The sequence below is a fragment of the Gossypium arboreum genome, chromosome 2, assembly GCF_025698485.1.
Source record: "Gossypium arboreum isolate Shixiya-1 chromosome 2, ASM2569848v2, whole genome shotgun sequence".
Classification (NCBI taxonomy): Eukaryota; Viridiplantae; Streptophyta; class Magnoliopsida; order Malvales; family Malvaceae; genus Gossypium; species Gossypium arboreum.
The window spans coordinates 24085649-24103789 of NC_069071.1; the positions used below are offsets into that span (position 1 = coordinate 24085649).

Below are 18141 nucleotides of genomic sequence, written 5' to 3' on the forward strand. Positions count from 1 at the left end.
AAAGCATCTCTTCAAGGTTTGGTTTCTTCTCTTATTGATAAGGTGGCTGTTGAAAACCCTGAGGATTTTGTGGCTTTTGATTCCCTTGACCACCCCAGGAGAAATTTGGGTGGTTCCTCCAACCTACATTATAGGTATTATTATATGGGTTATTTTGAGATCTAAAGTTATTGTTACCCATATAGTTGACTTGTTCTTCTTTAGTTGTAGGATTGAAGGATTGGTATTCTGAATGCACACCTCCTCCACTTGAGTCACACCTCATTACTGGATGTACCTGCGTAGAACCAAGAAAACTATCAATTTTTATTGAGGAGTTCTACCTGATTAGAGAGCATGGTGACTGAATTGATGTCATAAACGCCAGCTGTTTTCGTTGGCTTTGTCCTCATAACTTGCCACTGATAGTTGTTCAGTGACATCTCCACTATGAATTCATAGGCATCTTTCGGTGTTTTATTGTTGATGGTTCCGCCAGCAGCTGCCTCAATCATTTGTCTTGTCGAGGGATTCATACCATTGTAGAACGTTTGAACTTGCAGCCAAAGCGGTAACCCATGGTGAGGGCACCTTCTCAGTAAGTCCTTGTATTTCTCCTATGCATCGTAAAGTGTTTCTAAATCCATCTGCACAAAAGAAGAGATATCATTACGTAATTTAGCCATTTTGGCCGGCGGAAAATATTTTAGTAAAAATTTCTCAGTCATTTGTTCCCAAGTAGTGATAGACCCTCGTGGTAACGAGTTCAACCACTGTTTAGCTTTGTTTCTCAGTGAAAAGGGAAATAACTGAAGACGAATGGCATCATCAGAAACGCCATTGATTTTGAATGTATCGCAAAATTCTAGGAAATTTGCTAAGTGAGCATTGGGATCTTCATCCTGTAAACCATCAAACTAAACAAACTGCTATATCATCTGAATTGTGTTAGGTTTTAGTTTGAAATTATTTGCAGCCATAGCAGGTCTAACTATACTAGACTTAGTTCCTATTAAAGAAGGTTTAGCATAATCATACATAGTACGTGGAGTAGGATTTTGATTAGCAGCAATTGCAGGAGGTAGCTGATTGCCTTGGTTTTTAGCCATCTCGTCGATTGGGGTTTGAGTATCGTCTTCTCGCTCGTTCTCCGTGTATCGTAAGCTATGCCTTATTTCTCTTTGATTTCTACGAATTGTGCGATCGATTTCTTCATCAAAAAGTAATGGTCCTGACGGGTTTCTTCTAGTCATAAACTATAAAAACCTGTCAAGAGAAAGAATTAGTAAATTAATAAATAATAATAATGAAATAGAATTAAATTGCAAGAAAAATAAATGGCTAAAGTAATAAAAATTAAGTGTTCCTAATATTTTAGCTCCCCGGCAACGGCGCCAAAAACTTGATCGCGTGATTCGTAACAAGTAATAAATATTTATAATAAAGATCAAACCTAGACTAACTATTATCACGAAGAAAAGGCAAGCGCACCTATCGAACAATAGTATAGTAATGGCAAGATCGGGATATTGTACCCAAGGGAACCAAAAGTACTAGTAATAACTATCTTTTTATTATCTAGCATAAGAATAAAAGGGTTTGTTTTAATTAACTAATTATTTAAACTAAGAAAGCACAGAGAAAAGAATTGGGGCATTGCTTTTGGGAAAATCGATTGACTTGAGACAATACCTAAGGAAAAATCCACCTAGACTTTACTTGTTATTCTGGCTCCGAATCGGACGATTTATTCATTCAACTTGTTCCGTAGAGATCCCTAAGTTATGTTATTATCACTATTCAAGACTAATAACGTCTAATCCCTAGATTGAATAACCGAGACTTTTCTTTAATTAACATTCTAGGGTTGCATTAACTCGATCTATGGATCCCCTTATTAGGTTTCACCCTAATCCGACAAAATCTTGTCACCCTATTTCTAGGCGCACAATCAACTCCGCTTAACTATTGCAAATGTACTCTTAGACAGGGTCTATTCCTCCTCTGAATAATCAGTATCCTGGGATATCAAAACAAGAATTAAGAACACATAATTAAGAACAAGTTAAATATTTATCATACGATTCAGAAAATAATAACAAGATTCGTCTTAGGTTTCATTCCCATTAGGTATTTAGGGGTTTAGTTCATAACTAAATAAGAAAACACCTCCGAAAAATAAAGAATACAAAACATAAAGAAAACCCAAAACTCCTGAAGGGAAATTGAGGAGAGATCTTCAGTCTTGATGATGAATCCGGCTTCTGAGATGGATCAATCGGCATCCATGGGGTAATTCCTTACCCCCTCTCTGTCTCTCCTTTTCTCGTCCTCTAATGCTTATTTATAGGCTTTGGAATGCCTAGAAACCCTCCAAAGTGGCCTTTTCCGAATTGGACTTAACTTGGGCTCAGCAGGGACACGCCCGTGTGACACGGTCGTGTGACATGATTGCCAGGCCGTGTTTAATCCGTTAAATTACACATGGCCGTGTGGGTCAATGGCCAGGCCGTGTGAATCGTGAAAGCCTTGGTCAACACCCTCGAAAGGCACGGGCGTGTGAGCTGCCCTTGTGGCAAGGCTTAGGCCGTGTCATCTTCTCGATTTGGTCCGTTTTGTCCCTTTTTGGTTCATTTTTGGCTCCTTTTGACTCTTGGTGCTCTCTTGAGTACAAAACATGAAATTAAAGCTTTAGGAGCATCGGATTCACCAATTCTAATGAGAAATCATCTATAAAATGCATTAAACATGGGGTAAAAATATGTATAATTTACGGTTTATCATGTGTTAGGCTGTGTGAACATGAATTTAGCCAAAATCAAGCCATTTCCATCACCCATTCAAGTATGTACCTACAAGCCATTTGCACCCTTGACCAATGCATCAAAACAAACCAAAACATGCACAAAATGACCAATTCATTAGACAAAATTCCATTCAACCACTATGCCATATAGGCACCTCAATCACAATCAAAATAATATACCTAAACATAGGCATATTTGATCACATTGCTACTATTTCAAAACATACGACACTTGAACTATACATGTTAATATAAACTTACCATTTGGACCATTACTCACTTGAAGCAAAATCACATAAGTGACACAAACCAACCATTTCCAAATGGTACCAAACAACCAACATATATATATATACATACTAAAATCAACACTTAGCATTCAACTCAAAATTTAAACATAAGTCCACCTATAGATGCTATTATAACCTTGGAAAAAAAATCAAAACTACTGATATGTTTACTGGATAGTGTGATAGGTCTTCGACAAGCTTCCAGATCGAGCTTCTGATAACATCGGAAAGACAACTATGTATGTAACACCCCTAACCCATATCCATCGCTGGAGTAGGGTTACGAGGTATTACCGATCAATTCACAACATATAGCATACATTTATCAAACATAAAGCATTCATTCTCATAAATCATTCAACACAATCCCATTGTCCCTTATAAGGGCCTACGAGGCCTTAAACATTCTTTAGAAGTGGTTCAGGACTAAACAGATAACATACGAAAATTTTTGGAAACTTAGAAAAATTTCAACCATGCAGGGTTCACACGCCTGTGTGAACAGGTCGTGTGCCGCACATAGCTCCAGACACGCTTGTGTCTCTAGCCGTGTTGAAATAGGGCATACATACTGACTTAGGTTACAGGGCCAACCACACGCCAGTGTGTCTACCCCGTGTGCCATTCGTAGTGGCCATATACGCCCGTGTGCTAGGCCGTGCCAAATCTGTAGGGTATACTGACTTATGCAACACGGCCAAGTCACACGCCTGTGTGCTAGGCCGTCTGCCAATTAGGGGGTATACTGACTTATACCACACGGCCAGTCACACGCCCGTGTGTGAGACCGTGTGGAGCATTTTGACTTCATTTTAATTTGAATACCAGAGGACACGCAACTGTGTAACATGACTGTGTCTCACACACGACTGAGACATACGCCCGTGTGTCACACACGACTGAGACACAAGTTCGTGTCTCTGACCGTGTGGACAAAAATAAGCCATTTACTAAGCCATTTTGCCACCCATCTTGCACATACCAAAACAAGCTCAAATGATACCATTTTATGGCACAAATATGCATCCAAATATCATCAACCAATGTTCAAATCATACCCATTCTTTACCATCAATACAATTTACAAATATGCTACAATTTGACATCTAAATTCATACCTAATTTACATATTCAATTCAATCAACTAAACCATTCCATACATACATTATCAAGCACCAATTCACAAGCATATAACTTCCCATATTATCAACTTCAATCACACAATATAGGTCAATTACCAAACTCAAAATAAAACCATTTTCACATTTATAAACATCATTAAATTCATTATTTTATGCCAACTCAAATGGCCAAAATACATGTCCATCAAACATACCAAAATGACACAAGCCCATACATGCCATATACCATATTTACACAACTCAAAAGTACCAAATAGATGTCTGATAGTGCAATGAAGTCTCTGAAAATCCACAGATCCGAGCTAGCTACGTAAAACTATAAAACATCAAAAATTAAACAAAGTAAGCTATAAAGCTTAGTAAGTTCGTATATAGATATAAAATAATCTCATCACTCATTCGCATTACAAATAGATAATATATATTGCATTTAAGCATCAATCATTAAGTTAAAATAACATTTAGCCACATAGTAACTCATAAATTCTCAACTTTCTTTAACTAGTTACTTGAATAGTTTTCCGTACTACCTGTACTGATACGTATCTATTTCTCACAAACTCTCTTACCAAATCACTTTGAGCTTATAAATGTTTATGGTACAAATAATTCTATTTTCTGATGCCATAGTCCAACTATGGTCTTACAAATACATTAACAAGGCCATGCCGTGGTCTTACATTCACAGGCCATAACCCGGTTATGGTCTTATTATCTGATTTTCCATAGCCCAGCTATGGTCTTATTTAGTATCTCTTTTACTTTAACCGTACATGAAATTTAATAACTCCACATTTATCTATTAGAATAAATACTATCTCAATTTCATCCATCAAATAAATAGATACACATTTAAGTTCAATTATACGAACTTACCTCGTGTACGAAAATGACAAAACAGACTAACTATTCAATTACCTTATTTTTTCCCCGATCTAAGTTCGAATTTCTCTTTTCTTGATCTATAAATAATCCAAATCAACTTATTTATACTTCTTTTCATTCAATTTAGTCCAAGACACACTTTAATCATATTTATACTTTTCCCCCACATATTTTACAATTTTCACAATTTAGCCCGTATTTCATAAATTCACAAATTAATGAAATTCACAATAGACCAATGCAAGTTGAATTACCAGAATGCCCCTAGCAGCCCATATTTTTCATTTATTTCACATTTCAACCACACATTTTCAACATTTCTCAATTTAATCCCTATTTTGCATTTTCACTAGAAATCACTTAACAAAACTTGTATATCTATCAACAAGCATTTATAATCTATCAAGAAACTTCAAAACTTGTACATATCCATCAATGGAAACATCTAAAATATTTAACAATTTTTCAAATTAGTCCCTGGGCTAGCTAGAATAAGCTGCAACGATCTCAAAAACGTAGAAATCATTAAAAACGAGACAAATCATACTTTAACTGAGCATCAAAGTCATAACCAAATGAAGCCCTAAAACTTAGCTTTTATTCTCTTAGTATTTGGCTAAGGAAATGGTGGTTTTGTTTTATGAATTATCATTTAAATTGTTTAATTACAAAATTAACCTTTATTAATATTCACAAAAATCACTTTTTACTAGTCCATAATTGTCCACTTACTAATATAATGGGATAATTGCAACATAAATCCATCAACCATTTAATTTCATAGCTAATAGACCTTTTTTGCTTTTAGAACTCCAACTTTTACTTTACGCGATTTAGTCATTTTTATCAAATTAACCAATCAAACGATAAAATTTCTTAACGAAAATTTCACATAATAATTTTATCATGCCACGAACATTAAAATAATAATAAAATAATTATTTTGATTTTGGATTTGTGGTCTCGAAACCACTATTCTAATTTCACCAAAAACGGGCTCTTCCCCATTAGGGATTCTCGTCCCCAAAAATCTTACCAGAGAGTAGGTTAGGGTACTATTTTCTCATAGCTTCCTCGGGCTCCCCCATAGCCGCTTCTATACCATGTCATTGCAACAAAATTTTCACTAAAGCTATGCATTTATTTCTTAATTCTTTAACCTCTCGGGCTAGAATTTTGACTGGTTCTTCATTGTATGTCATATCAGGTTGAATTTCAATCTCAAATTGAGAAATCACAAGTGATGGATTAGATCTATACCGACGTAGCATCGATACATGAAACACGTTGTGAATCTTTTCTAACTCTAATGGTAGAGATAGCCGATATGCTACTGGCCCTATTCTTTCGATGATTTTATATGGCCTGATGAATCTCAGACTCAGTTTGCCTTTACAGCCAAATCAAAGTATTTTCTTCCATGGGCACACTTTCAGAAATACTTTATCACCGATCTAAAATTCAATATTCTTCCGTTTTAAATCTGCATACGATTTCTAACGATCTAAAGCTACTTTCAAACAATCACAAATTACTTTCACTTTCTCTTCGGTGTCTTTAACCAAATCAACCCTATGAATTTGTTTCTCACTAAGCTCAGTCTAATACAATGGAATTCGGCATTTGCGATCATACAAAGCTTCATACGGTGCCATTTTTATGCTCGAATGAAAATTGTTATTGTATGCAAACTCAGCTGGCAGCAAATATTTCTCCCAATTGCCTTCGAACTGTAAAACACAACATCTGAGCATATCTTCAAGAATCTATATTACTCGTTCAGACTATCCGTTAGTTTGCAGATGAAAAGCTATACTAAAATTTAACTTTGTACCCAGAGCTTCTTGAAGTTTCTTTAAAAATCGTGACGTAAACCTCGAATCTCTATCCGAAATCTGAAATAATTAAAACTGACACCCCGTACAATCTAACTATTTAAAAAGTATACAACTCAACCAATTTATCAAGTGAAAAATCAGTATGTACCGAAATGAAATGTGCAGATTTCGTCAGTCGATCAATGACAACCCAAATTGCATCCTTTTTCTTCGGAGACATGGGTAATCCTGATATGAAATCCATCGTCAATCTATCCTATTTCCACTCAGGTATCATCACAGGTTGAAGCAATCCTGAAGACACTTGATGCTCGGCTTTCACTCGCTGACAAAATAAACATTTTGATACAAACTCTGAAATGTCTCATTTCATACCTAACCACCAATATAACTATTTCAAATTATTGTACATTTTAGTGCTTCCCGGATGTACAGACAAACAACTATTATGTTCTTCGTTTAAAATCTTCTAAATAAGCTCGAGATTTCTCAGTATACAAATTCTATCATGAAACATCAAACAATCATTAAGCCCTATTTGAAACTTTAAATTAGAAGTCGACTCACACTAAACTTGTTTTGCTTGCAATTAATTATCAAATTTTTGAGCCTCACATATTTGCTATAGAAATAATAGTCTCGCTTTCAACTCAGCTACTATCGAACCATCGCCAGACAAAGCTAATTGTATGTTTAAAGCACATAAAGCAAATAAGGACTTTGGACTGAAAGCATCAGCAACTACGTTCGCTTTCCTCTGATGCTAGTCAATCACTAATTCATAATCTTTTAGCAATTCTAACCATCCCCGTGTCACAAATTCAAATCTTTTTGAGTCATCAGACATTTCAGCCTTTTGTGGTTGGTATAAATATGACATTTCTCACCAAACAAATAATGACGCCAAATTTTTAATGCGATCTCTATCGCGGCTAACTCTAGATTGTGCGTCGGATAATTCTTTTCGTGCGGCTTCAATTGTCTCAAGGCATAAGTTGCAACTTTGTATTCTTGCATCAAAACACATCCCAGGCCATTTAACGATGCATCACTAAAAACTACGAGTTCTTTACCCGACTCAGGCTGAACTAACACTAGTGCCTTTGTCAATAATGCTTTCAACTGCTCGAAGCTTTGCTAACACTTTCCTGACCATTAAAATTTAACATATTTTTCGAGCAATCGTGTCTTCGGAGTCACAATCATCGAGAAGCCTTTCACAAATCATCTATAATAGCTGGCTAGTCCCAAAAAACTACGGACTTCTGTAACCTCCCAAACCCGGCCTAGACGTTATGGCTAGATTGAGAAGGCTACATTAGCCACCAAAATGGCTAAGCTAACTTACGTTACTTTTGAAGACTTTAAAAAAACTCAATTTAGAGAAAACTGTAGTTGTACTTTGAGTTAGCTTAAAAGCATTCATTGATTAGGTCGTGTATGCTTAGGATTCATTTTATTGTTGATAGAGTTGTTTTAGAAAATTGTTTGCTTGTTGTTCTTCTTTAAAAAAACTCGAGGTTAAACTATTGTAGCGGAAAAACCATTTTTCAAGTCATTTTGGAAAAGTAGTTGCCTTATCGATTTGTTTTTCAAAAACAGTTCATTTGCAATGTAGTGGAAACTAGGAAACAAAATCAAATTTTACTTAATCCCAATATAAAGCATTATCCGGTTATTATGCTTGAGTAGTTCATGCATACAAAAATCCCCCCAAAAAAAAGTTAGCAAGCTACGGACCAGAAGTCATTAAAAATTACAATCCAAAATCAATATAAACTGATTAATACTTATTAAAAATAGTTTGAGGTCTAAGGTGATTCCTCGAATGCTAAGTATTGTTCTAACTTTGAGGTTTACTTGAAAAGTTGAACACTATTGAGGGGTGAGCGTATGAAAAGCTTAGTGTGAGTCGAATAATTATTTAAACAAACATGAATATCAAATACAGTGAAACAGATTAGCTTTAATAGAAGAAAACAGATCCATAATAGGAATTTCATATCACTACATAGCCATTATCAAATTGATGTTGACCGGTGTATAAGTATAGGTCATCATTTATTCGAGTAACAATCATTAATTTCGATACCATTCAATGCAACAAAATATAATACGTAGCATAAATCAATAACATTCAAATATGTCGTACACATGATGCAATGTAAAAAGGTTCCAACCCATACCATCTGCTACACACCACGAGTTCCCCAGAACCCATCTGCCAAACTCCAAAATATTATGAGCGTAGGTCGATGTGGTAAAACCACCAAATAATTAATAATGCAAAAAATTTTCTGGTTATCAAATAGTGCAATACAATCGCCAATAACATGTAATATGCAATAAAATCGCCAATCCCCTTGGTACTCCAAGTACAGTGCACTGACTACGAATAATACAAACTTAAGATGCCACCGATACTTAACGAAACTCCTCCGTCAACCAAAAAATCCCAACCCAAGGCATATGTAATATGTCACACAATCTCATACATAATCATATATCAATACTTTTCACATTCATTTGACATGCTCAGCATGTCCTCAATAATCACATACTTTCAGTAAATAGAAACTGTGTTCCGATCTTTCAAATTACCATTGTGTTAGTATCAATCAATATCGTTCAATTTCACATACTTTATGAATTTTCATTGTGCATAAATAGAACCCTTTTCAGTACACAATATAACAAATATCTCATGTGTTTAAATCATACATAAGCTTAATATCTCAACACATTTTATCATTCAGTCAAACATTCTTATATCTCATAATTCAAATATGAAATTACAAACTCAGTCAAACATCCATACTATCAAACTAGCAATTTTGCCAACATGTCAATCTTTTAAGGCTCGAAACATACCTGGTTCAGCCACTCACAAAATCAATAATTTTGATATTAAGAAATCCAATCAGCAAGCTAATTTATCATATATAACATGATATTTAACATTTTCAAACAATTTTATGAGTTTAGGACCCACATCTTATTTTCCACTTCCTCGCATCACACTAGCAAATCTTCCAATTTTCCTTAATAATTCCTTAAACGAACCTAAACCAAAATTCAGTATAAATTCAATATATTTACCATTAAACCAACTTATTAGTTCAAACGAATCGTTGAAATTATAACTATTTTATGAATCCAAACTAGTTAGATTCCTTACACTATATCGATGCAAACTGTATGTACAATCGTTCTTCACCTTTATGGATGATTTGAGGCCTTTGGGTCTGCACCTAATTCAATAATATACTGGAAAATCAGTAGCTAATTAATGAATAAATTTCTTCATTTAATCAAATCATAACCTTTACCCAACAACTATGTCGAAATAACAAACTAGTTACCCTTAATTGCACTTACGTTTCACAATTTGTGGGATCCAAATGGCCAATCGATCAAGAACGTTTTTTCCTAATTGAAATGAGTTTAAAAGCTGATTAAGAGGGTTAAATAACTCAAATTAATCCTATAAAAATATAGTCAAGAGCCAAGAAACAAAACAACCCTTTTTCTTGCCCATAAGTGCACGCACCACCACTCGCAGTGGCCAAAATTGGGGCTGAATTTTAAAATGGTTTGAGATCTCATCAAATTCTGGAAAAATACCTTTAAAATAATTTAAAATCCCCCAAATTCCAGATGTCAAAATTTAGGTTTTGAATGGACAATATTAATTAAGAAACTGAAGAGAGAAGAGACCTGACCCAAGCTAGTCGAGAGAAATGGCAATGGCACTTTCTCGACAATGTTTGGGATCGATCTTGGAATTCAAGATTTCAGATTTGGGGCTGATTTTAATGAGAAAAGATGAAAGAAATATGGTGAACAATATGTTAACAAATCTTGTGGAAAAAAAAAAGAAAAAGAAAAGAAATAGATGGTAAAACTAGGTGTAGGCGACGACAACAATGGGAGAAAGAAAGAAAATTTAAGAGAAAAGAGGAGAGGAAGAGGGTGAACGGCTTGGGTAGGTAAAAGTTGAATTAAAGGCTAAAAAATACAATAAAAAAATTATATTTATACCTATGGTTCAAGGGTATGGATGGCACACACATTAAAAAAAAAGGGATTTTGTAAAATTTAATTATTTCACAAGGAAAGGGATTCGAACTTGGGACCTCATTTAATATCCATGTTTTCTCATATTTCTTTCAACCATTAGGTTTTTTCCTCATTATTGAAATAATTTTGCAATATTTATTTTAAAAACAAGGCATGTCACATACTAGGGTTTAAGGAAAATTGTGCAAAATAATAAAAATGGTGAGAGAGAAGGGATTTGAGTTTAGATTTCAAGGAACGTTTCACTAACACTTAACCAACAAACCAATACCTCATTTATTTCCTAAAAAATGCATAGATAATCTGAAAAAAATTAAGGCATGACCACTCTCTCTCGATTCCCAAACCTAATTCTATTAACCCTCGATTTTTGGGATGTTACAACTTTGGATACATTTCTCGGAGGCTTCCAATCTATAATAGCAGAAATTTTGCTCGGGTCAACTCGGATACCCTCGACTGAAACTATATGTCCCAGAAAACTAACCTCTCATAGCCAAAACTCACATTTGCTAAATGTTGCAAACAACTTCTTATCTCTTAAAGTTTGTAATACGATTCTCAAATGCTCGACATGCTCAGATTCATCACGAGAGTAAATCAGAATATCATCAATAAATACAACCATAAATTTCTCTAAATACGGTCTGAAAATTTGATTCATCAAATCCATAAAAAATGGCAGGAGCAGTAGTCAATCCAAAAGGCATAGCAAGGAATTCATAATGTCCGTACCTCGTTCTAAATGCTGTCTTCAGCACATCTGAGTCTTTAACTCGCAACTGATAATAACCAGATCTCAAATCAATCTTTGAAAACACTGTTTCACCTTTCAACTGATCAAATAAATCATCAATTCTCGGTAGAGGATATTTATTCTTTATTTTCACTTTATTGAGTTGTCGATAATCTATACACATTCTCATAGAACCATCTTTTTTCTTTACAAACAACACTGGTGCACCCCAGGGAGAGAAACTTGGTCTTGCGAATCTTCTATCTTGCAACTGAGCTTTCAACTCTTTCAACTCTGTTGGAGCCATTCTGTACGGAGCTATCAATATTGGTGAAGTTCTCGATACTATATTAGTAGTAAATTCAACCTCTCTGATCGGTGGCAAACTCGATAACTCTTCTGAAAACACATCTGAATACTCACAAAAAACTGGTACTAATTCAATCTTTGTTTCTGGCACTTTTGTATCAAGTACATATGCAAGATATGCATTGCATCTCTTTTTCACATATCTCAAAGCTAACATCGACGAGATTGTAACTGGTAAACCCTTCAAAATTATTTGATTCGATTTGGAGAGTTTCATTATTCTGACATTTCAACTCAATTGTCTTTCGTCTAGAATTGTAACACCCCAAACCCTGCCTAAACGTTATGGCTAAATCTGGCGATGTCACATGGAATGAAATTTGTATCCTAATTCATCGAGTGAAAACCCTTCCCGTTTATTAGTCTTTAATTAACTCAGCAAAACACATATTCATTGCTATGGTTCAAAACGTGGCTTTTAGCGGAAGCTTGTGAACTTTTTGTTTTAGAAAAAATGTTCGTTTTTCTAAGAAAACTTTAATTTCAAGAAAACGTCGTGTTTTTGTAGGGATAAAATTGGAAAGCAAAGTATAATCCAAAATTTAAATAGTCAGTCCCAAAAGTCCCAATTACAGAAATAATAAATTCTCAAATTTATTAGCGAGGAATTAATTAACTAACAGAAAAACTGAACTAAAACAGTACAAAATAGTGGTGGTCACTGTCGAGTCCTTCGCCGCTCCAATTAAAAAGAAAAGGGTGAGTTTTCGCAACTCAGTGTGTAATCCCCACAGAAAATATAAACAACTTAGTGTGTCTAATGCTGGGGATTACCTACACATATTAAACAGAAAAAGGGTGAGCTTTCACAACTCAGTGTGTAATCCTTGCAGAAAATATATACAATAACATAAGTTAGCCATATAACCAAATATCAGATAATTCGGGCCTGAACCCTTTACAGAACCGGTGTGAACATTAGTCCACTCAGATACAGAATTAGATACAAATTGAGCCTTAGCCCATCTCAGACATATCATGCATAACATAGCAGAACAATAGAGTCCTACCCACCAGCCTCTACACACCAACTCCGTCCAACCCTACACATTATGTGGGGATATAATCGACCCACCCATCCTTACACACCACGATGTACCGAAATGTGGCACATAATCAGATAATTGTGACTGTGCTGCCAGATATCAGGCTTAGGAGCCTTTCAGAATACTTCCTCCATATACATTAACCCAACCCTGATGCAATGCAACATACAATACATGACATGCAGTTATGCAATTAACAGATTATACACACAAATCGGTCTACATGCTAAGAGCACATATATCACATAGTCAGATCACGTAATCAGGGGCCAAGTATCTCTTACTGACCCTATATTAAGTCCCAGTCAACCTGGGGGACCCGAGCAACCTTTCAAAGTATTTCAGAAAAATGGGCTCACACGCCCATATGGCCTGCTATGTCGATCCATACGCCTTGTGGCCCACACGGCCCAAATTGGCCTTGACTGTGTGGATCGCAAGGCCTGGCCCAGTATTCCACATGCCCATGTGGTTCACCCGTATGGGCCGACACACTCATGTGGCCCACACGGCCCACACGGCCATCACACGACCGTGTCATGCGCCCATGTCTTACGCGCACAACCTGGCTAGTCAATCACATGCCCATGTACTACCACATGGCTTACCACACGGGCGACCACACACCCGTGTGGCACCGACAGATTCATTTTTTGGCTTTCGCCAATTCTTTTTTTATGTGTAATTAAGCACACACTTGGTATCAATTCGAAGCTAAGACAACCCCGAGCATTCTAGAACCTATTATTGATCGATAAATACCAGGTTAACACTTGATACACAATAAAATCAAATTGAAATAGAGAGTCCCAAAAATGCATAAATAGCTTACCGATAAAAAATGGACTCAATCCTGATTTAGGTCGAAGAATCGTGACTTCCAGCCTCTCAGCTTTTTCCTAAACATGAACTAAACTCATTAAATAACGATTCTACAGTCCCAGAACTAAAACATTACTTACACACTTACCAAACACGCAATAACAACGTAGGACAATCGAAGACAATTTGGAAACCAACGAAAACAATGAACAAAGAATAGGGGGAAGGGAGATGGGAATTTCGGCAGAGAGGGAGATGGGGAACCTGAATTTTGCCAAAAAGAAACCGAATGAGATATTCTGATATCCCCCCAATCTTTTCCCTCTTAATTTTCTCCACCAAATCCCCACTACTTAGAATTCTATCACCACTCAAACTCCTCCCCATAATCATGCAAAAATAAAGCCAAAGCCAAGAATCGAACTTAGGGCCTCATGCAATCAAACACTCCACCTAACCATCAAACTAGCATGCCTATTCTGATATGAAATTAAAAATACTTAATATAAGTTTGCTGACTAGAAGTTAAGGCTTAATTCAGGAAAAAGCCAAAATTTCCCAAAGCTAAGGCTTGAACTTGGGACCTCACACACACACCCAGAACACTTAACCACTGAATCAGATACACAGTTGTGTGTCAATTATTTACAGAAAGAAATACAAATATTTTGAGGCATTACAAGAATTTACTACTGCATCATGCAACGTCAACCAGTCTATACCCATAATAACATCAAACTCGTCAAACGGTAACAACATCAAAACAGTAACCCCAAGTCATTAACGGACAATTCTTGCAAACTTTGTCAACCAAGACATATTTTCCTAAGGGGTTCAACACTTTTATAACAAACTCAGTAGAATCAACAATGAAATTCTTACTAGACGCTAAGTTCACACATATATATCAATGAGTTGATTCGGGATCTATCAATGCAATTACATCTGTGTCATAAAGTGAGAAGGTATCAGTGATAACATCTGGAGATGACGCTTCTTCGTGAGTACGAATAACATAAGTTCTGGCAGGTGCTCTAATATCTGATATCTCAATAGCATCTCGTGTTGCACCTCTACCACCACTCATATTTTCAGCATTACGGAATGGTCTTCCTCTCGCAGTCGTGTTGCTTTGTCTTGCACTTTGAGATTTATTTCTCTCATCTAACTCAGGACAATCTCAAATGAAGTGTTCGTGCAAACCACATCTAAAATAGGCTTTATCATTCAGTCTACACTCTCCAAAATGTCATTTTCCATATCTTCCACATTCAAGTTTATTCGGTTTAGCATTACCCACACTTGCCATTAATGTAGCTGGAGTTTTTGAACCCATAAATTACTTCCCACGATCTCTATTAGAGTACTCCACTGATGCATTTGATCGATTAATTGAATCTTAAAATTTCTTTGATGAAGAGAGATAGGGTTTATTCATCAATATCTTTTTTTAGATCTCTAACTTTAGAATCAGCCTTTCTCTTTTCTTTGCCCAATTCTTCAGCTTTACAAGCAAGCTCAACTAATACAATGAATTCCTTTAAATCTAATATTTAAACCAGAATTTTAATATCTTCGTTCAGCCCGTCAATAAATCACTTGCACATTATCTCTTCAGTCGAAACATACTCTCGAGCATATTTACTTAACCGTACAAATTCTCTCTTGTACTCGGTTACGGTCATGCGACCTTATTTCAGTTCTAAAAACTCTTTATGCTTTTGATCCAGAAATCGTTGACAGATGTACTTTTTTCGAAACTTGGTCTGAAAGAACTCCCAGGTGACTCTCTCTTTCGGCACCATAGGTATTAATGTATTCCACCATTGGTATGCAGTGTGTCTCAAAAGAGATATATCATACTTTAAACATTCAGCTGGTGTGCATGAAAGTTCATCAAACACTCAGATCGTACTTTCAAGCCAAAACTCGGCTCTCCCAGGATTATCATCAATATTAGCCCTGGACTCTTCAGCCCCATGCTTACAAATTTTATCAATTGACGGATTATTCAATTGTATAGGATTAATAACCTGAAGAACTACAGGGATTGATTAAGGATTTGGTAGGGGTGGAGGTTGTTGAACAGCCGAATTTGTCCGAGCATATTGAATCACTCGTTCATCATTTGGAAGAAGGCTTCTTTAGCTTCTCCTCCCTGACTATTTCTCACGGGCCTAGAATTAGATGGCGCTATCCCTTGCGCGGGAGCAGGTGCATTACACTTAACCTCATCGACTATAGCTCGATTGGGATCCATTACTATACGAAAACATAGTTTATAATGTTAGGACTTATCACACTATCACAGGTTATATATGGCATGTATAGCTAGACTCACACACACGCTATGTTAGTCCTAGAATCGACTTAACCGTAGCTTTGATACCAATAAAATGTAACACCCTAACCCGTATCCATTGCCGGAGTAGGGTTACAAGGTATTATCGATCAATTCACAACATACAGCAGACATTTATCAACCATAAAACATTCATTCTCATAAATCATTCAACACAATCACATTGTCTTGATAAACCGTAATTTATACATATTTTTATCCCATGCTTAGCACATTTATGGATGGTTTCTCCTTAGATTTGGTAAATTCAATACTCCTAATCCTTTAATTTCATGTTTCATACTTAGGTGAGCATAGGAGAGTAAAAGAGCGAGAAATGGGCCGAAAACGGAGAAAATGGACCCACATGCGAAATCAACACAGCCTGGACTTCCTCACACGGGTAAGCCATACGGCCGTGTCCATTTGGCAGGATCGAAGCATGACTTACACAGGTAGACTACACGCCCGTGCCTATTTAACAGCCTCGACCAGGGCTGGAGCAATCGCACACGGGCTTGTCACACGGGCGTGTCCCTGCTAAGCCCAAGTATAACCCTATTAGGAAAAAGCCACTTTTGAGGACTCTTAGGCATTCTAAAGCCTATTTAAACACCAGAGGAGGCACTTAAAAGGACATATGGAATAGGAGGCAATGAATTACTCAAGGGAAGCCGATTGGTCCATCTCAGAAGCCGAATTCATCGTCAAGATAGAAGATCTCCCTTCAATTTCCATTTAGGGGTTTTGGGTTTTCTTTATGTTTTGTATTCATTATTCTTCTGAGATGTTTTCTTTTATAAATATTCTAGGATATTGATTCAAGTTAATGCTCTTATTCAGAGGATGAAAAGACCCTGTATAAGAGTAAATTTTAAGTAATTAAGCGGAGTTAATTGCACGCCTAGAGATAGCGTGATAAGATTTTGCCGAATTAGGGTGAAACCTAATAAGAGGATCCATAAATCGAGTTAATGCAGCACTAGGGAGTTAATTAGAAAGAGATTTCAATTAATCAACCTAGGGTTAGATGTTATTAGTCTCGAGAGAGATAATAATATAATTTATGGATTTCTATGGATCAAGTCAAATGAATAAATCGTCTGATTCAGAGATAAATAACAAGTGAAGTATAGGAGGATTTTTCCTTGGGTATTGTCTTAATCAATCGAATTTTCCCAAAAGCTTTTCCCCAATTTCTCTCTGTGCATTCTTAGTTTAGTTAATTAAACAAATCCCTTAATTTTTAGGCTAGATAATAAAAAGAAAGTAATTACTAGTACTCTTGGTTCCTTTGGGTTTGACAATTCGGTCTTGCTAAAGCTATACTATTGTTCGATAGGTATACTTGCTTGCATCGTGATAATAGTTAGTTTCAAGAATGACTAATTATAAATTTTTAAAACCTATCACGAATATCACGTATCAAGTTTTTGGCACCATTTTCGGGGATCGAAGATATTAGGAACACTCGATTTTTATTACTTTAGCCATTCTACTTTATTTGCAATTTAAAATTTTTAATTTCTTTTCTAATTTTTATTTTATTCGTACCTGAAAGGTTTTTATAGTGTATGACTAGAAGAAACCCGTTGGGATCATTACTGTTTGATAGTGAGATCGATCGTATAGTTCGTAGAAATTGAAGAGAAATAAGGCGAAGCTTACAATACATAGAGGAAGAGCAAGATGACGATACTTCAACCACAACTGAAGAGATGGCTAAAAACCAAGAAAATCCGCTACCTCCTGTGATTGCTGCTAATCAGAATCCTGCTCCACGTACTATGTATGATCATGCTAAACC

The 18141-nt window shown here is 36.0% G+C and overlaps 1 non-coding gene across 1 annotated transcript; it reads left to right on the forward strand.

Moving 5' to 3' along the window:
* The first annotated feature begins 552 nt into the window (after positions 1–552).
* LOC128290004 (small nucleolar RNA R71) lies at positions 553–659 on the forward strand. Its single transcript, XR_008279644.1, has one exon. It is a non-coding gene; the product is annotated as a small nucleolar RNA R71 (small nucleolar RNA).
* Positions 660–18141: the final 17482 nt, after the last annotated feature.